The sequence below is a fragment of the Pantherophis guttatus genome, chromosome 5 (genome assembly GCF_059756535.1).
Source record: "Pantherophis guttatus breed Tessera chromosome 5, ASM5975653v1, whole genome shotgun sequence".
Lineage (NCBI taxonomy): Eukaryota > Metazoa > Chordata > Lepidosauria > Squamata > Colubridae > Pantherophis > Pantherophis guttatus.
Genome location: NC_142067.1, coordinates 111,965,212 through 111,989,246, shown reverse-complemented (window position 1 = coordinate 111,989,246; position 24,035 = coordinate 111,965,212). Strand labels below are relative to the sequence as shown.

General features: G+C 34.7%; 2 long non-coding RNA genes across 2 annotated transcripts in view; both read left to right on the top strand.

Moving 5' to 3' along the window:
• Positions 1-202: 202 nt before the first annotated feature.
• On the top strand, positions 203-2,909 carry LOC117667116 (uncharacterized). Its single transcript, XR_004591970.3, has 3 exons — positions 203-337; positions 627-696; positions 2,819-2,909. It is a non-coding gene; the product is annotated as an uncharacterized LOC117667116 (long non-coding RNA).
• Positions 2,910-4,634: 1,725 nt separating this feature from the next.
• The window catches only part of LOC148113559 (uncharacterized), a 36,639-nt gene continuing 17,238 nt past the window's right edge, over positions 4,635-24,035 (top strand). The window contains exon 1 of the long non-coding RNA XR_015728323.1: positions 4,635-4,817. This is a non-coding gene — a long non-coding RNA (uncharacterized LOC148113559). The remainder of the gene's footprint in view (positions 4,818-24,035) is intronic.

The following is a 24,035-nucleotide window of genomic DNA, read 5'->3' as shown; positions in this document are numbered from 1 at the left end:
AGTAGCCATGTCTGCCCCCTAATCTGGAGAAAGTTAGTGGTATTGCTGCCACCTGCTGAATTTACTGAATGCTTCTTGCAATTTTTAACATGATTAGGGGCTTCTAATCCTAGGTCTTAGCTTTGAATTTTACTTGCTGGACACAAGATCATTCTGAATTTAATTCCATATTTGCATTATTTATATGCTACTTTTCCAACAGGTTCCCTGAGGCAGTGAACTGTACATTTGCAATCATAACAATCCAGGAAATTGTGATTCTGAAAATCCACAACATAAATTTCATAATATAAAAAAAGAAACTGGAGCTGCTACTGGTTGCCCTAATACTAAATAGGTAAGATAACCTCCAGCTGGCTGAAATACTTGGGTGTCATTTAATATGGCTAGAGACATCTTGTAACTTCCATCAGATTCATTAAGCTGGAAATGAATTTGAAATTTAATCAGCATGGTCTACGTTGGTAGCAACATTATAAGTAAGTCTTCATCTGGAAGTGATTGTAAACTTAGCTGTTGTGTTCTATCAACTACATTCATTTTTGAGAGTCAGAAACAATGGCAAAAATCAACATTCAACATATTTGGTCATCAGTACCCTTCTGACACATTTCTTTGTTTACTAGGCAGAAAAGAAAGTACTTTCTAATAGGAGGTGGAATGACTTGTACCCATTTCTGAGTTTGGATTACATTGGTGACTTTCTAGAAAATAAAAAATAAAAAGTTCAGTAGTTAGGCATTATGATAAAGAAGCATGAAAAAAAGTAAATTTATTGTACATCAAGCTCTAATAAATGTGTATATTTTACAATGCTATGCTATACATATTTACAATATCAGTTTATTTTTTCTAGCTCATAATAAAGAGAGTGTTTTTAAGCAGGATGATATATAATTTGAAAGTTCAGTTTTAACTGCTGATATCTGTAGGACTGTATTATATAGGAGAAAATAATATCTTACAAATAAAATGAGACACAAGTTAATTAACTCAACTCAATATATGATTTATAAATCCAAACTTAGCTTAAGGCCATGTATAAAATTTCAGCAAGTGGTATATTAAATCATTGTGTACACTATTTCTTATACCTTAACATCAGCAAGACATAATTGGATCTGTGCTTTGGAAAGCACCTTTAAAAATGATCTGTATCGTTGTTTCTGCATGTTGAGTTTGTATGTTTACTATAGTTTGTTGAAGCTGTGGCTCATGCATATATCTTGCTAATTAGCCTGAAATTTGTGATTGTCTATTATATCTATTAATTATTATACAATTATGTATAATGATTGATCTATAAAACAGTTGAGGCTTATGAATCAGAGTTTCTTCGTGCAAGGACTGACATCACAAACTTTTTTCTGCTGCTCCTTTGTGAATATATGAATAAGTGAGCAAATGGAAACTTGGTAAATTATTTTAATATATTATAATCTCTGCTGAAATAGAGCAGATTTACTAGAAGAAAATGCACAGTTCTCATCCACGACAAAAAGATACTGCATCTAATTATGCACAAACAGAACTGGGCTAGCACCCTATGTACAGCTGCTGTAAAAGAACTCTTGAACATTTTTAAAATATTATTTCAAAGGTTCTTTCATACAAGCCACTGGCTTTATTTTGCCTTCGTTATGCTATGTGTTTGTTATCCAATTGATTGATTATGTATCATCAGGTTGTTCTTGTTTCTTAGTGACCACATACATTATCTCCATCATGATCTTTCAGATCTTCCAATGGTGCATCAATTGCTTGTGTAACTCAGTTAATCCACTTCGTTGCTAGCCATCCTCTTCTTCTCTTTCCTTCAATTGTATTTATATAGAAAATATAAAATGATTGTTGACCATAGATAGTGAAAAAATTAGGGCCTGGGGAGGGAGGAATCACAGAAGCTAGGATATGAGAATGAATGAGAGTTCCTAACAATGCAGAACACCTCACTCTACAATGTAAAATCAATTTTGTGTGTGTGTGTGTTTGCTTTTTGCTTCCCCTAAAAGAGGTAGGGAAAATTATTATTCTTTCCAACCATAGTTCATTTGTTGTATGAAGTAGTTAACTATTGTTTACTCAGTTCAATAAATGGGAGCTGTTGCTTCCTACTCTCCTTATGTTTCAAATCTCTATGCTTTTAAGTTGCCCATTGCTCATTTAAGGTTGGGTGACATATTCACGTTATATGGATCGGCAAATTATGAAATATTAAACAGGACAGGGATTCATAAGGAACACAGACGTGGGTCTTAAAGCTGCCTTCCACCATGCCTTGTAAAATAGAATGTCCAGCATGTCACAAACATTACTCCTATCAACCACCTTAAATGGTGGCAGGGAGAGGGATTTTATTTCTTGAAATTCTTTGTTTTTAATAAATATTACAGAGGATTTTGAATGTACAGTATTTTGATCGCCTGGTCTGTAGTACAGTTACCTTTCTAAAGATATCATTAGAAATAATTTATGGGTTGAGTAACCTAAACGTAAGTAATGTGGTTAGAAAGAAAGTTGAACAACCACAAAATACATTGGTTATAACTATAATTGTTAATATTCTTCTTATCTTGAAGTAAACATATAATGTGACAGTGAGAAGAGATTTTTAGGTCCCCATTGTTCCTCCAGCTTACAAAAGACAAGCTTTTTTGTTTGAGCTGTGTATATGTGTGTATGTGGGGGAGCTATTGGCTATTTCATTTGTTTCAAACTGAGCAATTAGAAACCAACCATATGTACTACAGTACACTATACTGTACTACATCCTTCAGGCCACAGAGTTGTTTATGTCATCCTCCTCCTCTTTTCACAGACTACATGTTGCAAGAATGCTTTGGCACTCAGCATCTCTGGTGTCCCAGTTGGTGAGTATGACTGGAAGCCAAGACTTCACCCTGCAGCATGTCTTATGTCAACAAACCACACACACACACACACACACACACACACACACACACACACACAAATTAGGAATTGGGGAAGACCAAGAGATAGCAAACAACACACATATAAATATGCAAGCTGTTCAGGAGATCATCTCTAGATCTTGATATGCTACAATTTATTTGCTTCTTCCATGACCCATAGTATGTAAACACATGCTGTATGGTGCTATAATGATACAAGATTTTAGTACACAGGATACTATTCCTGTGTACTAGAAAGTAAATCCAATAGGATTTTAACATTTCAACAGATAGACAATCTCAAACTGTCATATAGATCCTCAATGACAGGAAATGAAAGGAAAGGAGGAAAAGGAAAGGAAAGGAGACTGAAATATCCCATTGAAAAAGAAAGAGAAATGATAGTGGTGCTGATAATGGTGATGGTATGCCTTGTTATTTTTTTTTTTTTTTCAGAGAAATTAAGCTGCGGAGATGGAGTTCATTTAGAGGAAGCAGAAATAGTGCAGATATTTTTTTAAAAATGCTGTTTTAAAACCATTGGTTTATTTGGGCAGAAACTCCAAAAGTTGATGCTACCAAAATTGCAATATGTATTTAGAATGTGTGCTTAAAGGAAGCAATCCATATATCAATTTTTTAAAAGATTTTTTTAAACGTTAGCTGATTTATAAAGATCCCTAAGGATCAGTGGAAAGAGGCATTAAGGGTTCTGAACAAAGTGCATGGGAAAAAGGGCAATTGCCATAATGAAAGGAGTTGTAAAGTACATAGACATATGCCCACAGCAAGTGATGAGAGATATCATTATCAAACTACATCTATTTTCTGCAGGGCTGCTGATGGATTTCAGAGGACATGTAGCATAGCTGCTAAGTATGTGAACTAAAAAGTATTCTCTGACTTATTTTATAGCACTGCTGTCCAAACGTTTCCAAAAATATGCTTTGTAAATGTGCTTTTTCAAAAATCTTGTGCATCTGTCTACTTAGGAAACACTGTGAAGTGGTTGCAAATACACACGTGCACATACAGCTTTGAAATAGCCACCTGAGCCTTCCAAGGAATATGGTTGAGTCTGTATTATTGAGTCTGTCATCTGCACCTCTATAACTATCTGGTTTGGTTCTGCAACCCAACAAGGCAGACACAGACTTCAGAGGATAATTAGAACTGCAGAAAAAACAATTATGACCAACCTGCCTTCCATTGAGGACCTGTACACTGCATGAGTCAAAAGGAGGGCTGTGAAAATATTTACAGACTCCTCACATCCTGGACATAAACTGTTTCAACTCCTACTCTCAAAACGATGCTATAGAGCACTGCACACCAGAACGAGACACAAGAATAGTTTTTTCCCAAATGCCATCACTCTGCTAAACAAATAATTCCCTCAACATTGTCAAACTATTCACTAAGGCTGCATTACTAGTACTATTAGTCTTCTCATCGTTCCCACCACCCATCTCTTCCCACTTATGACTGCATGATTGTAACGTTGTTGCTTGTATCCTTACAATTCATATTGATATTGTTTCCTGATTGTTTATTTGTACCCTAAGACTATCATTAAGTATTGTACCTTATGATTGTTGATGAATGTATCTTTTCTTTTTATGTACACTAAGAGCATATGCACCAAAGACAAATTCCTTGTGTGTTCAATCACATTTGGCCAATAAAGAATTCTATTCTATTCTATTCTAGCCACCTGAGCCTTCCAAGGAATATGATTGTTTGAAAGGTAGTTCAAGAGAAAAGTCTAACTTGCACTAACGCTGTTCCGGTAAAGGTAATGTTCAACTGTAAGGAGTGGTGCTCAGCTCCATTTCTTAACCAAGGGAGCCAACGTTGTCTGAAGACATTTCCATGATCATTTGACCAGCATGACTATGCGCCAAGGTACATATAATGCTGTTACCTTCCTACCAAAGTAGTACCTATTTATCTACTTCCATTTGCATGTTTTCAAATGCTAGGTTGGGAGAGCTAGGGAAATAATCACCACATCACACAAGGCTCGGGTCTTGAATCCAGTTGTCAGCTTTCCAGCTAACAAGCTCAGTGTCTTTAAACACCGAGCCATCACACCCCCTTATTCTGTCCCATTAGCAAACAGATGTGTAATAAGAAGTGAATTTAGGCAGGTAATGCAGATGGAAAGTGATATAAAGAGCAGAATGATTAAATTCAGTGGTGACACATTTGCTTTGCATGTAGAAGGTACCAACCTTTATTCTGTCTAACTCTATTTTTTTTAAAAAGATCAAGGTATGGTGTGTCTTTGGTATTTGTCACCAGATAGACTATATAAGATGTATAAAGGTATTTCTAACTGCTGCTGGAAATATGAAAATCATGAAATACATTTTTACCATGGAGTCCTTGGTGCTCTCTGAGCTTGGTTGTCCTTGGTAGTTCCTTGATTGAGCTGTTGTTTACTGCTTGATTGAACTACCAGCTCAGACAATCAGTCAAGAACTAAGCAATAACCTAATCAAGGAACTATCAGGGAGAAACCACACCCCAGCAGCACTGACAGGGAAACCTACTGTATATAAGCAGAGAGCAAACCCTACTTTGTTCTACCACTGAAGTGGTTACCTAGTCAGGTAATGAAATGTCTGCAATCAAACTAACAAGCTCAAAGTGCCAATAACGCCACAGTTTAACACTCATCTATGTATGTCCTCTTCTATTGATACATTTTATCATGCATGGAGAACTTGTGAGAAAGTGAAAAAAATGGAAATACTGTATATATGATGATCCATAGAATTTTAAAACTTAAAATTTATATGATGTATAATTTAGGAGAATGTAAATAGTAATGATTGTTTTTGTTACTGAAATAAAGATCAAAATCTCTTTTTAAATATTTTTTTTCTTCTCTTTTTTTATTTAGTTTTTTTAATTTTTTCATGTCTTTCTTTTTTCTAATTATTCCTTTATACTTTTAATGTTTTTACAAGGTTTTAATCTTGTAATTTTTTCTCAATAATATATATATAAAAGTAGAGATAGATAGATAGATAGATAGATAGATAGATAGATAGATAGATGATAGAATGAATGAAGTAAAAATGTTGTCTCCTAGGTTTTGCATAACAATTTACAGTCTGAGTAGCAAATCTTAAGTGTTTGCTAGAAGCTAGAATCATGTCTGTTGCTTCTCCCTTATCCTCACCAAATGTCAGTGTAAATAATACAGCGCTTGATGAACAAAAGGATTTTCTAAGAAACAGAAAACAGAAGTCATTAATTAAAACAAAAGGAAAGAAAGATGGTTGGATGTAGGCAGCAGGACATACTTCAACTTCTCCTGCTGTCCTCTTCTGGATTTCTTCAGCATCCTTGTCTAATCCATAATGACTCAAGCACAGTGCTAATTATATGAGTTTCTAGCATGCCACCAACTTCCTCCCACATGTGGTGGCCTTTGATTAAATTTGCCCATTAGTTTGAATAATCCTCGCTGATTATTTATAACAGACTAACAGCTCTTGCTCATTTGACAAAATGAACTTTTCAGAAAGGTGTATGTATAAACCTAAAACATATTTTTCGCTGTATTTTCACTAATTCTGGGTACTTTTTTCCCATTAAAATGATAAACTAAATATTTATGTAAAAACACTAGTATTAGTGAAATATTCTATATTTACAGTACATAAAACCAATCTCTCTCTACTACTCTCTAATGTTGGTATGTTCCAATATAGCTATTAAAAACTTATGTAACTGATAAAGATCATATTATTAATAGAATTGGAATTTGTAATGCTGGAATGCAGAAGTTTAAATATAGAGATAGATGATGTATATATGTGTGAATGTATGCCTTAGACAGAACTAGAACTCATGGGCTCTCAGTTTCTAGCTTGATACCTTAAGCACTACAGCAAATAGATCTCTCTTGATCCACTGTACCTTCTCAGAATTTCATTGTGAATCCTTTAATTCCATTTATCAGATGGACTGTGGGGTTTTGTTTTTTTCTGGATACAAAATAAAAAGTATGAATAATATATACAGCTCCATGTCACATATTGCAATGTTTTTTAGTCCAACAAAATATATAACATCTTATAAAATATATAATACAGTATGTGTGTGCTGAGAGCCAGCTTGTGTGTGAGAGCCAGGAAGAAGGCAATAACAAACCAGTTCTTAAATCTTGTTACCCCCTCCCCCAAAAAATACCAAACTGCAGGGGCTTCTCCAGGCAGTTGCCATGGGTTCTCAGCTCTTTCAGATCAATAAGGGTAGGAAACCAATTCCATATAGACCAGTATTATTTTTATTGTAAACCTATAGTAATAGAATCTTGCAAATCTGAATGTGCTTCCCATCTCTCTCCCTTTATTTTTGTATGAACCAGGAAACCGTTTCATCTGCTCGTTTATTTATTTATTTATTGGTTCGATTTATATGCCGCCCTTCTCCGGAGACTCAGGGCGGCTTATAATGCGTTAAGCAATAGTCTTCATACTTTTGTATATACCTGCTTAGTAGGACTTTCGGCCCCCCCAAGCGGTGTTCTTTTTTATACAAAGTCAGCTTATTGCCCCCACAATCCGGGTCCTCATTTTACCTACCTCGAAAGGATGGAAGGCTGAGTCAGCCTTGAGCCTGGTGAGATTCGAACTTGCAGTAATTGCAGGCAGCTGGTGCTACTTAACAGCACTTTAGTCTGCTGCGCCACCAAGTTCTCTTGGTATCAGCAATTCCTTCTATCCCTGAAGGCTTTCAGCCCTCTACAGGAGTCAACATTGACTCAAATTTGCATATACACATACGTGTATACACACGTGCACATATTCACCCACCCACCAATAAACAGAGCTTTCTTTCAGTGTTTTGAAATGTACATGCATCTTTTTTTATGGACAGAAATCTTGATGTACATACTATTCCTAAATCATGAAATTCTTTTCATGAAATTGGAGAAAAAATGTTCACCAACTGAACAAAAAGTATGATCATTTAATGAAATGGGTACATATTTACACAAAAGCCTCTGGGTGAATATAGCGTCTAGGAATTCTGCTACAATCACCCTTGGAGTGATGTTTCCCTGTGGTCTCATCAATCTAGATTTTGTCCTCTTTTAGCACAGAGGAACAAGCTACCAGGAGATGGCAGTCCTGAGATAGAATTTTTAGAGAACTTTCCTTTGATATCCATGGCAAGCTTTAGAATTCCTAGTTGCAGTTTGAATTTCAAGAGTCTTAGTCTGAACTGGGGCTCATGGTAGCTCAAAGCTAAGACTGTATCTGTATGTTTGCTTACTTTTGTATATCACCCCATGCATTTCAGAATCTATTTCTAAGGATACTAATATTTCTGTACTATACATAATTCAGGAGATATACTCAGCCACACTATGAGCATTTTTACAGCATTCTATGTTCTTTTAAAGGCTTTATTATGACACTGGTGAAGATAATGTTTAAATGTTCAGTTAATTCAAGTTCTAGATGAAATTAATGATGAAAAATGTACTAATGAAGCTTTAACCAAAAAAAAAAAAACCCTCCATTAGATTGGGAAAATAATGTAAGTGTAGTTTTCATTATATTAGATAGCACATAGATTTGAAAGTCTTTTTTTTTGTTCACTGAATGCCAGTTAAATATTCTACTGCATCATGAAAAATGTTTTCCTTCCCACCTTTCAAACCACAAAAATAGACATCTAATCTTTTCCAATCTTTGCTAGTCTTTGAACTTTCTTCAAAGTCGCACTCCATTGTCATTAACTTTCCATGACACTGGTGTCATGTTGCATTAAAAATGAAGAGGAATATTCTCTTAGATGTAGAACATTTGTAGCAGGAGCAGAAAAAAGAAAAAAGAAGAAAAAGGGAAAAAAGTCAGTGTACAAAGATTGTCCTTTCTATGGGTTATAGAAAGTCGTACTTGAAATTATTGAGATATGAGAATGGTTCCAAAATGTAGGACTTCTCAAAAATTAATCTAGATTAATATTTCAAGCAGTTACGGACAATTGTAAGTGCACTTTTTTTCTATTTACATCTGTTTGACTGTATTTGACTCTAAATGTTTTCAGGTAGTTTTCTGGTGACCCTAGATGTCATTGTTCATGGGTGTAACAATATTTGGGGCAATTTCTATCAGATCCTTCTTAAATCCCCACAAAATACTGCTGCTGCTGATGGGCTTTGGGTTTTTCTTCTGACTGAGTAGGAAAATAAAACCTGAAATACATATAATAGAAATATTGGAAATTCCAATTGCGTCCCCTCTGAAAAAAAAATGGAAGCATTAATAATAATAGCCATAGGTAGTAGCAGTTGTAGTGGCAACTGCATATATATTATGATATTAGGTTATCTTATTTATCTTTGATTGTCACAGTTTGTTCAAAAATCTGTCTCAAAGTGTGTCTGGATTCATTAAAAAAAATTCCTCAATTTAGTTTTGCCTCAATTCCACATTTTTAATGTAGTTATTAGGAGAGAAAGCTCTGATTCAGGGTCCAGATATAAATTAGCCTTACCATTCCATTGTCATAAAAACTTCACAGCCTCATAAAAGGACTGAGGCAAGCATGTTTTCTTTTCCAAGGGCCTATAGAGATTGAATCTTACTGCTTTCCACTTAACCTTTTCTCTATTTTTCAAATATCGCAACAATACACTAAATGTTGATTGAAATATTTTTCTCATATTTTGTTTTCATCAGTAACAATTGTTATGCTTTTCCGGCCCATATTAATTGATCTGGACAATTGCTTGAAATTCAGGGGCACAATTATTTCTTTTAAGTGGATCTTTGTGTCCCTTATAAACATATATTTAAAAAATGGATATATTTAATATTTGGCTTATGAGAAGCTTAGTCAACAAATAGAATAAATGTCCAGAACCAAGTTTTTTAAAAAAATTGCTATCTGTTCTAATTGATGGAGATATGCAGGTGCTGAGATCCTTGCCTGGAGCATGCCTGAAAATTGTGCAAGGCAATGAGTGAGAAGGCAGCATAGTTGGAAAGCAAAGGCTGGTAGTGGAGATCCAAACCTCATTCTGCAACAATGTAATGTATAAAAATAGAGAAGCAGATGAATAATGAATTAATAGATATATAGGTAGATAGAGCTTAGAATTCATGAACTAAATAATTAGAATCCTATGTCAAAACCCTGCATTATCGCAAAGTTCACAAGTTGATCTTGAGAAGCCACTCATCTTTATCTTGAAATTCATGTAAGTTAATGAAGCAGAAGATGAACCTGATGAATGGCCCTAAGATGTCTGAATGCAGAAGGCATGCTTAGCTTGAGTGCTTTAATTGCTTTAATAATCTATTGTTGTTCTCTCCATACTTCATTCATTCATTCAGAAATTTTTGTGGCCCATCTTAAACAACTTTGAGCTCCCAATACAAAACAAAAATCATATACATTCAAAAGTTTTTTTTTTTAAAAAAAAAAACTAAATCAAAATAGCAAGGCCAAAGCATAAACTTCAAATACAAATTCATCAATGCCATGCTCTATTAATTAATTTACTTCTAATACCTATGGGAAAAGCCAAGTTTTTACTGTCGTTCAGAAGGCTAGCAGCATTGGGATCATTGAGATCTCCACAGGGAAAGTGTTCCAAAAAGCAGTTGCCACAATAAATTCTATTTGTGCATTCAAGCAAACCTTTTTTTAACTTCAGATAGCGATATGAACACCATAATTATGAACTGCAAAGAGATAAAAAATTATTAGTATCTACATTTAGATTTGTAGCAATATATTTGTAGCTTCTGCTCTGAGAATTGGATTGTTCTAATTCCTGTTTCTTTTCTTTAGCCCACCACTGATAAAGAAACAGAATACTTGCATGTAAAGAGAGGAACTAACTAGGCAAATTAACCACTGATGCAAGCAGAAAACATTGTAACCATTTGAATAAAGCAAATGGTTTTATACCTCTGTATACCTTTTATACAGACCAAAGAAAGTACTGTATATATATAACTGTGCCATAGGTGTTTTTTTGAAAAGGCAATGGGACTTTCTTTGTTTTTCCTTGAAGATGTTTTGTTTCTCATCGTGGATGAGAAGAGAAACTTCTTCAAGGAAAAAAAACAAAGACAATCTAGTTGCCTTTTTGAAAAAGTACTTTGGGGACAACCATGACTTGGATGACTAAGGATCTTCATAGACATCCACATGACTCTTTCACTAAGAGTGAAGAGAACAAGATGAAAATGTTCATATGAATTAATTCATTTTATTTCATCCTTGCCAGTACCTTAAGGTACTATATATGCAGTTACCTGATAGATTCCATCCATGCAGTAGTCAGACTTAAGACTCATTTATTTTAATTTTTAGCCCTCGGCAATTGTAGAATTACCTGATATTACCTCATCCTGCTCCCCCCTTTTAGGTAGTTCTCATTCAAGAAGTGATAAAGAGAATTTGCTTTTCAAAGAGTAGAACTCTGAAGAAATGTGCACAGGTAGACTGTGATAGCCTTGAACCTATTGAATTGTGAAAGGTCAATGGTTATGCATGAATATCCTATATTTTGTATAGTATCTCTTTTCAGTGTTATGTTGCTCAGCACGGACAGAAGCAGAAAATAAGGAAAAGAAGATATGATCAAAGGGATGTCCTCAAGTAAAAGCAGACAGGTTGCAGATCAGTTGGGGCAACAAGACATGGAGGCTTCTGAAGACCTTCTCAAGTATGTCAAATTCATTTCTCTATTTTATAACTCTCAAAATCTGACTAAGAGAATTGGGAGAATGCTCTGCAGCAGATGCTGAGGATGGGCGAGATGTTGCATTGAAGAGGAAAAAATATTTCTATCTACTGCATCAGAAGATGGGTATAGCACTGAATTTCACCAAGAAACAATATGCTTCCTTCTTCCCAACATATATTTGCTAACATTTGCATTCTTTTAGAGAGTTGTTGAGGCCACTTGGAGGTTTGTCTGTATCCTTGGGGTTATTTATCTGAGTAGTTCAAATGGGTGTGGAGCCTTCTTGGAACTGCTGAAAGGACTGTGTTGTAGACTGGAGATAGATGATGTTGTACCCCGGCCCCCTTTGTTGAGGAATATGACATCATCTACCTCCAAGTGGCCTCAAGGACTCTGTCAAAGAATGGAAATGATCAGCCATCTGCAAGAAATATAAATCCTTCCATTCCCCACCATCTAGTCAGAGCTGAAGAATATTCTTGGATAAGAAGCAAAATGTCCTCAAAGAAAAGCAAGAAAGTCCAGTTGCCTCTTGTAGAAACACCTTTGGGATGTACAGTATCTATTTAACATTACTTAATTTCTAACTAGTTCCCTCTCTGAAGCAACAACAACAAAGATGAAATGTCCCCTGAATTAAGCTTGATTCTTGATGATCCTCTAGATATATTCCTGTAGTTTTCTTGGCAACAAGGTAGAAGAGGTTTGCTGTTGCCTTCTTCTAGGTGAGGATGATGATGTTTTGTGTTACCCTCCTCCCCATCTTTCAACAGTATTTATTGCTGTTACTATTTTTGCTTTAGTCTTTTAATGTATAATAGTGTTAATGTTTTTAAGCCACCCAGAGTAATCTCTGGACAAGATGGGAGATACCTAAATATAATACATAAAGATATTAGCAATTTTAAATATAATCTAGAACTTCAACACTAATAGGGTACAAAAACCACATAGAAGGTACATCTCCCTGAGCCCTCAGGAAATCACCTCAAACCTCAATAGAAAATGTGGCATATTTAATTGCATTCTGAATTCAATATCAGCAGGAAGCAAATACTATTTTTATAATCATAACCAATTACAAGCTTAAGAGAGATCTGTGCAGTTAAACTAATTTTGTTTTTGGTATCTGATGTGCTGTCCCTGTGTGTGATGCTTCTGTTTAGCAATAGCATTCCATGGGTTTTTTATTATTATCAATTATTTGTTAAGGTCATCTACACTTTAAACACAATACACAAAAGTAAATATTTTAAGAAATTGTTTGGAATTGTTTAAGCTTCCATAGGACAAAAACAAAACAAATTTTCTTGCATTGCTCACAAACTTTCAGAAATTTATCTCTTCTAAGGTAGAATATAGCAGAGAATTTCCCCCTTGACTGCTGAAACTGAATTTATGTTTGTTGTTAGTGATTTGGTGACTATGAACTTCAGGAGAAGTAGTGATCAGATGATTGTGTTGGTGGAGTGCTGATTTTATGACTATAATGTGTTATTTGTTGTGTTAGTGTGTTCTTATCACGTTGGAGCTTTTTATTGTTTTATATTGTTTCTATAATTGTATTGGGTGCCATTTGGCAGAGACATGTGACTTTAAACCTTAATAAGCAAAGAGGAGAGAAAAAGTGTGAGATGATGGGATTGATTTGTAGCAGAATATAATGTTTTGTGGGGAAGACACGGTATCTGCTCTAACGAAGTGCATAATAAAATGCACATATTTTTGCAATACAGTAAAATAGAGCCATAATCTTATTAATAGAGAGTCTAATCATGTTAATAGAAGGAACATAGCCTCCCCAGCTCAAGCTTGATAGAAGCTATCCAGACACTCAACAAGACATAGCTAGATAAAATGCTTTATTGCCTAATAGAATACAGGAATAAATTGCTTTGTATCAGTATGAGAAGGCAGTTTCCTGTTGTATTCCCTGCAGTTTAAATCTGGTACTTTTCCCACCCCTGCTTTTCCCGCAGCTTAATGGATACTTTGCTTTGTGATTCTCAGGCCTGGTGCTAAATCGCAGTTGATTATTGACATAAGATGTGTTCCTGCTCTGGGAAAATCTAGCTGTCAATGAAACTCCGCACCAAATATAATATTTCCTCTCCTCCAAGCCCCAATATGTTCACTGAGCACTCTGAACTGAGAGTAGGATGGGAGTCTATTGTCACAGTTCTTGCTATTATTACACCATTGTATCCAACATTAAAATAGATTGGTTCATAACAATCCCGGACATATAGTTATTGGGGGAAAGGATCAGTGAGGGTATCCCCCATTTATTTTTTTTAAAGAAAGCTCAGTGTATAGATTGAATGAGCATATTTTACATAACTAGTTCTTAGTAGGAACAACAGAATAGTTATTTGTTCAGTGACTTTTTGAAGTGTTCCAATCTTGAAATAAAGAATGCCTGTTTTAAATTCTGCTCTAAGACCTTGGACCAAAGCCTTCTTTTCAAAGGTTGTTATAACATTTTGTGTGGTTATAGTCTAACAGAACAAAGCTCAAACTAGTTTGAGATTTCTTGCAATAGGAAGCAATGAAAACTCAAATCAAGTCCCCCTTTCTCTTGTTTTATATCTAGGGCGATAAAAATTGGTAGAAATTGGCATTATCAGCTATGCAACTTGCAGAGATATTGTCTAGATGGAATATGTTCATGCAATAGTACATAATAGTGCAACATCTCCCTGCTTCCCCCGCCCCCCCCCCAAAAAAAAAACGGGTGGGGGAAACAATGATGCAGAAATTAAAGCTCTATGATCTATAACTAGCAAGCAAAATCTGTAAGCATTCCACAGCTCATAAGAATTAAAAAGACAGAATTTCAGTCTTAATCTTTATAGTGAATAACAGTGGTGCCACAATTAGGCACCAATAAGGCAACAGGAAGTGGAAGAGGGCGGAAAGCAAGACATTGTCTTGAATAAACTTCCAATCTAACTTTTAAAGAATTGTTTTGATATAGATGTGATCTGACTCGCTTTGATCTGGGTCCAGGCAAGGAAGGTAGTAATGAGTTTGCAAAGCTGCTGCGGCTTTCAATATATTGGGTTATTTAAGTTACGACTCAAATCTCTCAGTTGCAGTCCATCATCTCAATTTTTGATAACATCACTGTTTCCCTGCTGAATAATGATTCTGTATTAATTTTTGTAAGATCATTTTGTACCAAAACAGATTACCCCCTCCCCAAAAAAAGTTCCTTAAAAAAGTCAATTGACTGCATCAAAAAGATTCCACTTGAATGCCTTTGCCATAAAACTGCCATAGCATTTGAAAGATAGTCCTTTTTAACACCCTATTTATGCATTCATGGTTTATTAATGGTGTGGAATCACTGAAGGGTAAAGATATACAAAACGGAAATGAAAACTGAGGGGGTGAAATATATTTACCAACTGCGTTGTTCCGAGAAATAACCTTAAACAACCTTTGGGGTTTATGCAATGTTATTTCTGCACAGGCCTCCTCCTCCTCCTCCTCTTCCTCCTCCTCCTCCTCCTCCTCCTCCTCCTGTATTCAATGCTGTCACATAACATTTGTGTCAGAACACAGTCAAATTAATCACAAGAGTTACATCCTCTGGATGACGTTTTTTTCTTACCAAAAATTAGTATATTCCAAGTAAAGCTGTCTTTTGCAATTCACTGATGGTGATTTTGTCAATGGTGATGGTGTTGAAGTGGTGCTCCAGATGTTTTAAGATTCCACCCAAGGCATCTATTACTATTGGTACTAGCTTGGCTTTCTTTTGTCATAGTCATTCTACTTCTATTTGAAGGTCTTTGTGTTTCTGTTTCTGTTATTGTTATTGTTGCTGTTGTTTTTTCCTAGCCTAGTCTTTAATTCTGATATTTCCCAGTGGTTTCTCATTCAGGTATTGATAGGTCCAACTCATATATTTTTAGTTCCAGACCAATTGTTGAACACAGTGGTATAGATGTCACATACAGCATAAAAATGAATAAACTGCCAAAAATAGTGCTTAAAAAAATAAACAGAGAATAAGGATAAATACAGAAGGAGCACCATCTTCCGATAATTCTTTTATTGTCTAGTTCATTGTGCTTTGCTTTCTCTTTTTTGACTGACTCCTCCAGAAATAGAATATATAGAATATATACTGTATTCTATATATAAATACTGCTCAATTCCAATTTAATTGTTCATTTTCAGATCATTATTGTCCTAGGAGGTTATCATAATTGTATTGTAAATACACTCCACTTTTCTTTAAGCTCTAAAAACAGACAGATACCGATGTTACATTACAGCATAATTTTTATATAGCTTCTTTCCAGTCTCTGGTGGGAGTCTCCTTTTTGACAATATCCATATCCTGTTCATTCTTAGTTTTCAATTACATTCACCAAGAGACACCAGGTTATCAGTTTCATCCTCATGAGGACTCTTCAGATGTGGGGAGTTAGATGTTATTATATAGGGTTTAAATACTATTTCAATTAGTTATCAATAATAAGTAGTGTTTCTTAAACCACATTCTGCATTGATATGGTTCAGACTATGATTCCAAAACATAGTAAAAGTGTTTTAATATTCTATTAAAAATAATGTTTATATTTTATCAGTCTTCAAGAATTTCAAAATAAGTAAATTTAATTTTTCCAAACATTTCCACTACTACACGCTTGAATAATTATCCCATTTTATTTTACTTGGAATGGCTAAAACTACTGATCAAATTTATTTCCTTTTCATGGAAAACATAACAGATTTGAATTTTTTAAAAGTATTAACTAAATTATGGGCAGGACAAGAAGTAACAGGTAGAAGATCATTAAACAGGGATTCAACCTAGAGCTAAGGAAACATTTCCTTATAGTATGAACAATTAGTCAGTGGAATGTCTTACCTCTGGAACAGTAGTCGGTTTCAATTAAGTTTGCTACCGGTTTGCTCGTGCGGGTGGGCATGCTTGTGGGTGCGCGCACGCTTCTGTGCATGCACAGACAGTCATTGTCTGGAATGGTCTTCTACTTGAGCAGATGGTTGGACTAGAAGACCTCCAAGGTTTCTTTCAACCCTATTATTCTATCTTCTAAATTGAAACCCAGGCTCAGAAAGTAAACCTATATATCTTTATTGTATACAGTTCTTTTTTCTCCTCTCAGTGTATCGTCAGGTACAGTTTTCACCTGAACTAATAGAGTTTGTATTTTTTTTTAAGTTTAAAAACAAACTTTATTGAATTTAAAAATATTAACAAACAAAAACAAAAAAGAGAGAATATACAAATTTTCTCTCTCTTAAAATTTACATTTTCAATCCATAATTACACTAACAAACTAAGTACATATAATTATATAAACACATATATACAAATCTACAAACAGTGACTTATTTACCTTTTCTATCTATCTGACGGTGCATTTTTTTTTTTTTTTTTTTGCATTTCCTCTAATTCTTATCTTTACCCTTTTTTCCTTTGGTTTATCCACTTATACCATCTATTCCATACTATAAAATACTTTGAGTCTTCCTTATCTTTTAATTCTAGAGTTAACTTATCCATTTCTGTGCATGTATAAATTTTTTGTATTACTTCCTGATCTGTTGGCATACGATCTGTTTTCCACAATTGTGCTATAGCCAATCTGGCCGCTGTAATTATGTGTAATGTCAAGTGTTTTATGTCTTTTCTAATATTCCTTTTTATCATGCCTAGTAAGAAAACTTCTGGTTCTAATTCAATTTCTTGATCTGTTATTTCTGCTATCCATGTTTTTATTTTTTTCCAATATTTCTTTATTTCTGGGCAAAGCCACCAAGCATGGAAAAAAGTACCCTGCACTTTTTTGCATTTCCAGCAAACAGGATTTACATCCGGGTACATTTTGGCTAGTCTTGAGGGAGCCAGATACCACCTATACCACATCTTATAATGATTCTCCTTGTATGCTGCCGATTTTGTCATACTATAATTATTTTCCCATACCCCCTCCCAATCTTCTAACTGTATATTGTGCCCGATGTTCTGTGCCCAAGCTATCATCTGTCCTTTTACCTTTTAGTTTGTATTTATTAATCTCTCCTCTAATCATATTTTTTTAAAAAAAGAAATCATCCAAAGGTTTGTTTTTGTCCCAGTCTAATATTCAGTGGTAGTATCATTTACTGCCTGTGTGTTCTTATGAAGCTGTGAACCTTCAATATACTATATGGCTGAAAATATATCAAGAAATACAGTAAATATAATCCATGCTGTGCAGTGAGGGAAATGGGAGGGCAAGTTATGTTAGTAACAAAGGAAGAAATTTGGATCCCCTTGGGCAAAGAACCGCAAGGAAGGCAGACTGCTGGTTTGAGTGTTTTTGTGTTTTCCATTGCAGGGATAACCTTATATTTACTCAAATGGTTTTGATTTATTAAACGCCTTGCTGTGTTTAAACACTTGATTGTCTTCTTTTGCTATAAGAAAGGTTGCTTTCACGAATAAGACTTTTTGTTGAAACAGCTTTCTCTTTCAGACTAGAATAATGTAGAATTTGGGGTGTGTGTTTTTTTTTAAACTACTGAAGAATGAATCCAACACAGATGCTACATGAGGATTCTTACTGATGAAAGCATTTAGATAGCACCTTTTGTCAAGAGAAACACCTTTGGAAACATTCTGCTTCTTGGTTAAAGTCAGTCTTCAGAAGTGCTGTCTACTAGAACACTAGCCGGAGGCAATTCTGATGAGCTGCATGGAAAACTCTACTTTGTTCCATGAAATGTCTGCCAACTACATTTCTTGAGTTGTGATTCTTGACAACTTTACCAAAGAAACAAAATTTGTATTGCATTTAGGAAGCTCTTCTTGAAACTGAATCTAGCCATGCATTCATCTGCCAGTCACAGGTCTGGATGAATGGGGAGGGTTGAGGTAACGTATCTTATAAAAACCTCACCAAGAAAATGGAATGGAACTCTTCTCAAATGAATCAGATAAGGTAGGGTGCCCAATGGTAGGAAATACCCACCCCCCAATGCCGGAAGGTACCAAAAAAGGTATTAGGAACCACAAAGACCCACAGTGCAAAGACCAGGCATTGATGATATGCCTGGGGAAAATCCAGCAGAAATCCCAGCCATTGGTGAAAGCAAGGATTTGCACTTTAGAAAGAAATGGACAATAGCTATTTTTACTTTACTTACTTATTTGACTTGGGACACTACACCAAGAAAATTAATGGAGTGAAATTTATGTGAAGCAAGAAATTCATCCAAGCAATGAAAAGAGCTTCTTGGTGGGTAATGGTCACATTATGAGCAGCTGAATCCATGCCAGGCCCCTCCAAATCACAGTTGGCCAAGTCTATGCCCCCAAAACTGATACAACGGAGCTTGAAATGGAAGATTTCTATACCAGCATCAAAAAACTCCGCACAACTCCAAGTGCCCAGAAAAGACATTGTTTACATACATACTGGTAATTTCAATGCAAAGGTTAGCAGTCAAGCGATAAGCAGGCATCACTGGCAGTTTTGAACTTCAGATGAGGAATAAAGCAGGTGATTGTTCGATTTAATTTTGCCATGAAAATCAGTTTTGAAATATGAATTTCATATTTTCTTCCTTCCTCTCTCCCTCCTAAAATGTGATGACTAGAACTGACTCAATATTCTGGCCGACATAGAATAGAAAGGAATAGAGAGTACTGTTGATCCTGATGACCTTGACTGAAAGTGTCATTCTTAATTTATTTTGATTTTGCAGCTGCATCATATTGTTGGCACATGTTCAGCTTGTGATACAAGACAGCCAAATCCTTTTCATATGTACTCTTTTTGCACATAATTTCCTGCATTGTATGTTTATACCTTCAATATCTTATCTTCTTCACCATACCTGCTGAAATTCATCTTGTTGTTTTTTTCTATCATGCCAGCTTGTCAAGACCCTCCTGAATTTATGTTTGCTATCTTTATGATTTCTGCACATTTGATTATCATATTTTAAGCTTGCCTCCAAGCAATTTATAAATATGTAAAACAAAATAGCACCTCAAACTGAGGACTAAGATAGTCACTTAGCACATTCCAGGCGTTCTTGAAAGGACTGTTAAACAGAAACATGTTGATGTATAATATGTATAAATTGGATTAAAAAATCATTTTATCTATACTAAATGCTCTCATATAGTATTTTTTTGTCCTGTACACTAGCTTAACTAAGAAGACAGAGTTCTTAGTAGAAAGCTCATACTAGACCATGACCAAATAATCTAAAATGAAAAAAAAAATAAGGCCATTTTTTAAATCCAATTATATTGCTACATATTTCTGTGTTTTGGGTTTTGGTATTGGCAAGAAAACTTGTCACAAGAATTCTTAATATTAACTAACAAACACAATGTTTTATGTTTATATTGCTGATAATATTGTTTGGTGGATATCTTTTTTTTTTTAAATTTGATTTATATGCCGCCCTTCGGAGACTCAGGGCAGCTTACAATGTGCTAAGCAATAGCCTTCATCCTTTTGTATATTTATACAAAGTCAGCTTATTGCCCCCACAACTGGGTCCTCAATTTACCTACCTTAGAAAGGATGGAAGGCTGTGTCAACCTTGAGCCTGGCGAGATTCGAACCTGCAGTAATTGCAGGCAGCTGGTCTTAATAACAGGGTGTTTAAACCACTGTACTACCAAGGCTCCTCTTCATACCACATGAATTTTGACATCCTTTTATATTAACTAATTAAATGAATGAATATGTGATGTATTTGATTTGTGTGTACATATCCAAAATTTGTTCTATGATCACAACTGTGGCTATAAGAGGAACTAAACATCTTGTACTTTTTAGTCCATCAGTTCAAGTAAAACAAATGAAATCTATTTTCAGTACTATGCCAGAAAAAAAATTTCTACATTCTACATTCTTCCCTCATTCACTGCTCAAATCCTTTATCTTGTGTCAAATATTTGCTTTCTGTAAAGTTTCTTCTCAAATGGATTTATTCTCTGTAAATCAGTAATCATTACAGAAAGCATAAAAGATGAAAAAAAGTACACATTCAGTATAAAGTAAGTCTTTTCTCAACAGTAGGATAGTGGTAATAAATTGGTTGGTAAAATCACTTTGAATTGGCTTTGTAAGTCTCCAGCAGCTCAGTAAGACTGTTTTTTTCATAAGGGCTTTTCATGCCTATTAACTCAGATTGGAGGTTGTAAGCTTGCAAAACATTTTTATTAAGAGTGAAATCCTTGAGTTTTTCAATATACTATTAAAACAATAGCAACAAAAAGACTAAAATATACTATTACCCAATGTTTTTGAAGATGTTGCTGTAACGTCAATATTAAATTTATTGACATCATATTGATCATCTATTTAGCATGTTAGATTGTATGTTTGTGTTTTGCCTAGGTTAAAAATTAATGAATATATAATCCTGATGAATAAATACATATTTTCTGAGTCAGACTATTCTTTGATTGTTATGGTAGTGATTGTTGTTCATTGTATAACTCAGATCCTAACAATAGTGAAGATAAGAATATTTTGGAGAGCTGTTCAATAAAGTTGAGAGTTAAAATTTATCTGAGGAACATTACAACAAAATGCTATGTTGAAATGAAAGGTGAATAATTTTGAAAGATTTGGTAGTACCGGTATCAAATCCTAGAGAAGGCAAGGCCATAAGAAGCCACTTTCATGCTACTGACAAGAAAATCACATGGAAGTGTCACATTGTAAGTGGAAGTCAAGCTTGACTTGAAGTTTAGCTCCTTTTTTTAAAATAGAGCAATTTTCACTACTCGTGGTCAGTTAAGGTGTTTCTTCTTTCCTGTGAATACCTAGAAAGGTTTTTATCAAGATGACTTTTACAGTACTAAAATGTTCCTGCTAAGTTGAAGATGTAATGTGTTGTGTATGTGTTATTTAAAGTGGAGCAGATGTTAGTGGATAGCTATTATTGACTAGTCGTTCTTGTTTATGGGAAACTAAAGTGCAGGCCATGTGGCTGAATCTCCATAAACGTTATCCATCCAGATACAGAAATGTACCAAATATATCAAGTCATGATGTCTCTTACCTTTAGCATAACCAATCTATAATTGGTTTATGAAACCAAGTAAAGCATAATTAGCTATTGAAGATTAAAAATTGGTTAAGGCATGAGGAGTGCAATAGAGGGGAATTAAGATAATCATTGGTGAATAAAAAGATAGTCATTTGGATTTTGGGATTTTTAAGTTAGAAAAGGCATGACAAATCCTTTTGGCTCACAATGTAAACAAATATTCCATTAGAACACTACACAGATGCTGGTCTAATTGCATTTTTAAGGCTTTAGCGAGCTATGAATCATGCAGATTTTTTAAAAAAAGAAGAATCAAGTGGTCATTTAACCCATCTGCTTTCTAACATTACTTTTTCTGTGTTCCCTCCAAGCTGAAGAAACTTCTTACAATCTCTTTTTTGTTAATAAGCAGACAATATATTTTCATCAGTTAATGTGTAGATCAAATGAGTTTTATTTTTAATATATTAAAAGAGTTTATATTACTGGTGATATACAGTAGAAGTAAAAGTCAAGTCAATTCTCCCCTTTAAGTTGAGCTCAGTTCCTTTTGACTTCTTATAGTTATCAGTGTAGTCTTCTTGGCAACATTCATTCATTCATTCATCCATTTCTCTAGCTGCCCATCTCACTCACTCTGGCTTGCTTACAATCCAAAATTATATTACAATCAAAATACTAAAACATTTTAAAATAATAAAGGCAGTAAAAACAATAGAAAGTAAAAGCAACATGGAATTGTTTTGATATGGTCTTCTGGAATTCTCTTTCCAACTTCCCATTCTAGCTATACCAGTAAGATTCTACTAGACGTATTCCAATTTCATTCCAATAATAACCCTACTGAAGTCCACAGATGGTATTAAGTACATTGCCTGGCAAAATCAACCATCTCTGACATCACCAAGCTATGAAAATAAGGTGACTGTAAAAAGTTCCACAATATTGCAAAAATATGTTTTATTGACCTCCTCCTCCTCCTCCTTTTTCTTCTTCTTCTTCCCCTTTTGAAATGCATTGGGTCTGTATGCCTTGTATTAGTAATTATCCTGCCATTTGAATGATATGGTTTCATGGTATCTGATAACTATATTTTGGTAATGTTTGGGAGCAGCCAACCTTGAACTGGCTATTACATTTCATGATACCACTCTAGGGACTATTGCTGAGCTTGATTGGCTGAAATTATTCTAGGAAGAAGAAATATTTCCCAGCAACAAGGAAGAGAGTATCCGTGCTAAATGAAAAATTGGGAGATGAGTAAGAAAGAGAGAGAAAAACAATTCTTCCTTCCTCCCTGACCTTGGGCTGCATAATTGAAATGGGCAAACATTTCATGCTGCTTTATACAAAATAAATGTGCAGCTTAAAATAAGTTTAAAACTTGTGTGAAATAAACTAAGCCATTTAGTAGAATAATGGAATCCAAGCCATAGCAAATTACATGGAAATGATCAATGACAAAAAAGATTGCAAGATCATGGGGATGTCATACTTCTTAGTTAGAAGGATTGCTATTTAGGATTGATTAAAATAACTAATATTATATTACAAATGTAGAGGTGAATAACTTTGTTATGAGCAGCAGGTGTTTCTGGAAAAACAAGAAATGTTCCAGTTTGGGGAAATTAGCATAGTTGCTGAAAATAACCAGCATATGAAGCTAGAACTAATACCAGAATGTGGGCATATTTGCATATTTTAAAGGAAATAAATAACACAAGCTGAGCCTTGGCACACAGGTTGGATTGGTTGTCAACCATGATTGGCAGCTAAAGATTTGAAATGTTTCCATTTAATCTCAGCTATGAGCTCAAGGTGATGTGAGAAATGTGATAATTCTACCTGCCATTTTAGGTGATGTGTGACTGTTGTAGGACCCAGGTCTCTAACTTCTTTTTAAAAGCCCTGTTCCTAATAAAAGTGTTTACAGGAAAATTCCAGGTGTTGATATTTATGTTCATCTTCCTTGTTTTTATTCACTGTAGATGGAACAACAAAGAATTCATTACTGGAAGAGTAAAGACAGAGAATCATACCTAAAAGCAAGCTAATTTCCATTTAGAATTTTAAAAACAACGCAGTATCAGGTTGCCTACATAGAAATTCTAGTTTTCATCCTGCCTGGCAATCAAGTAATGTCAACACAATTAATATTAGGCTTCTTTTGTAGCCATGAAATGTCCCACTTATAGTGTGCCATATATATATTAAGTACAGTATACCATATATTATTGATATCATTTATAACACTGCCTTTTTTTTAAGTGCATTAAATCTATTCAGCCTATTTTATTTCTAACTTAAATGAAGTTTGCTGACTTCAGACTGGAGTTAGTCTGCTGATT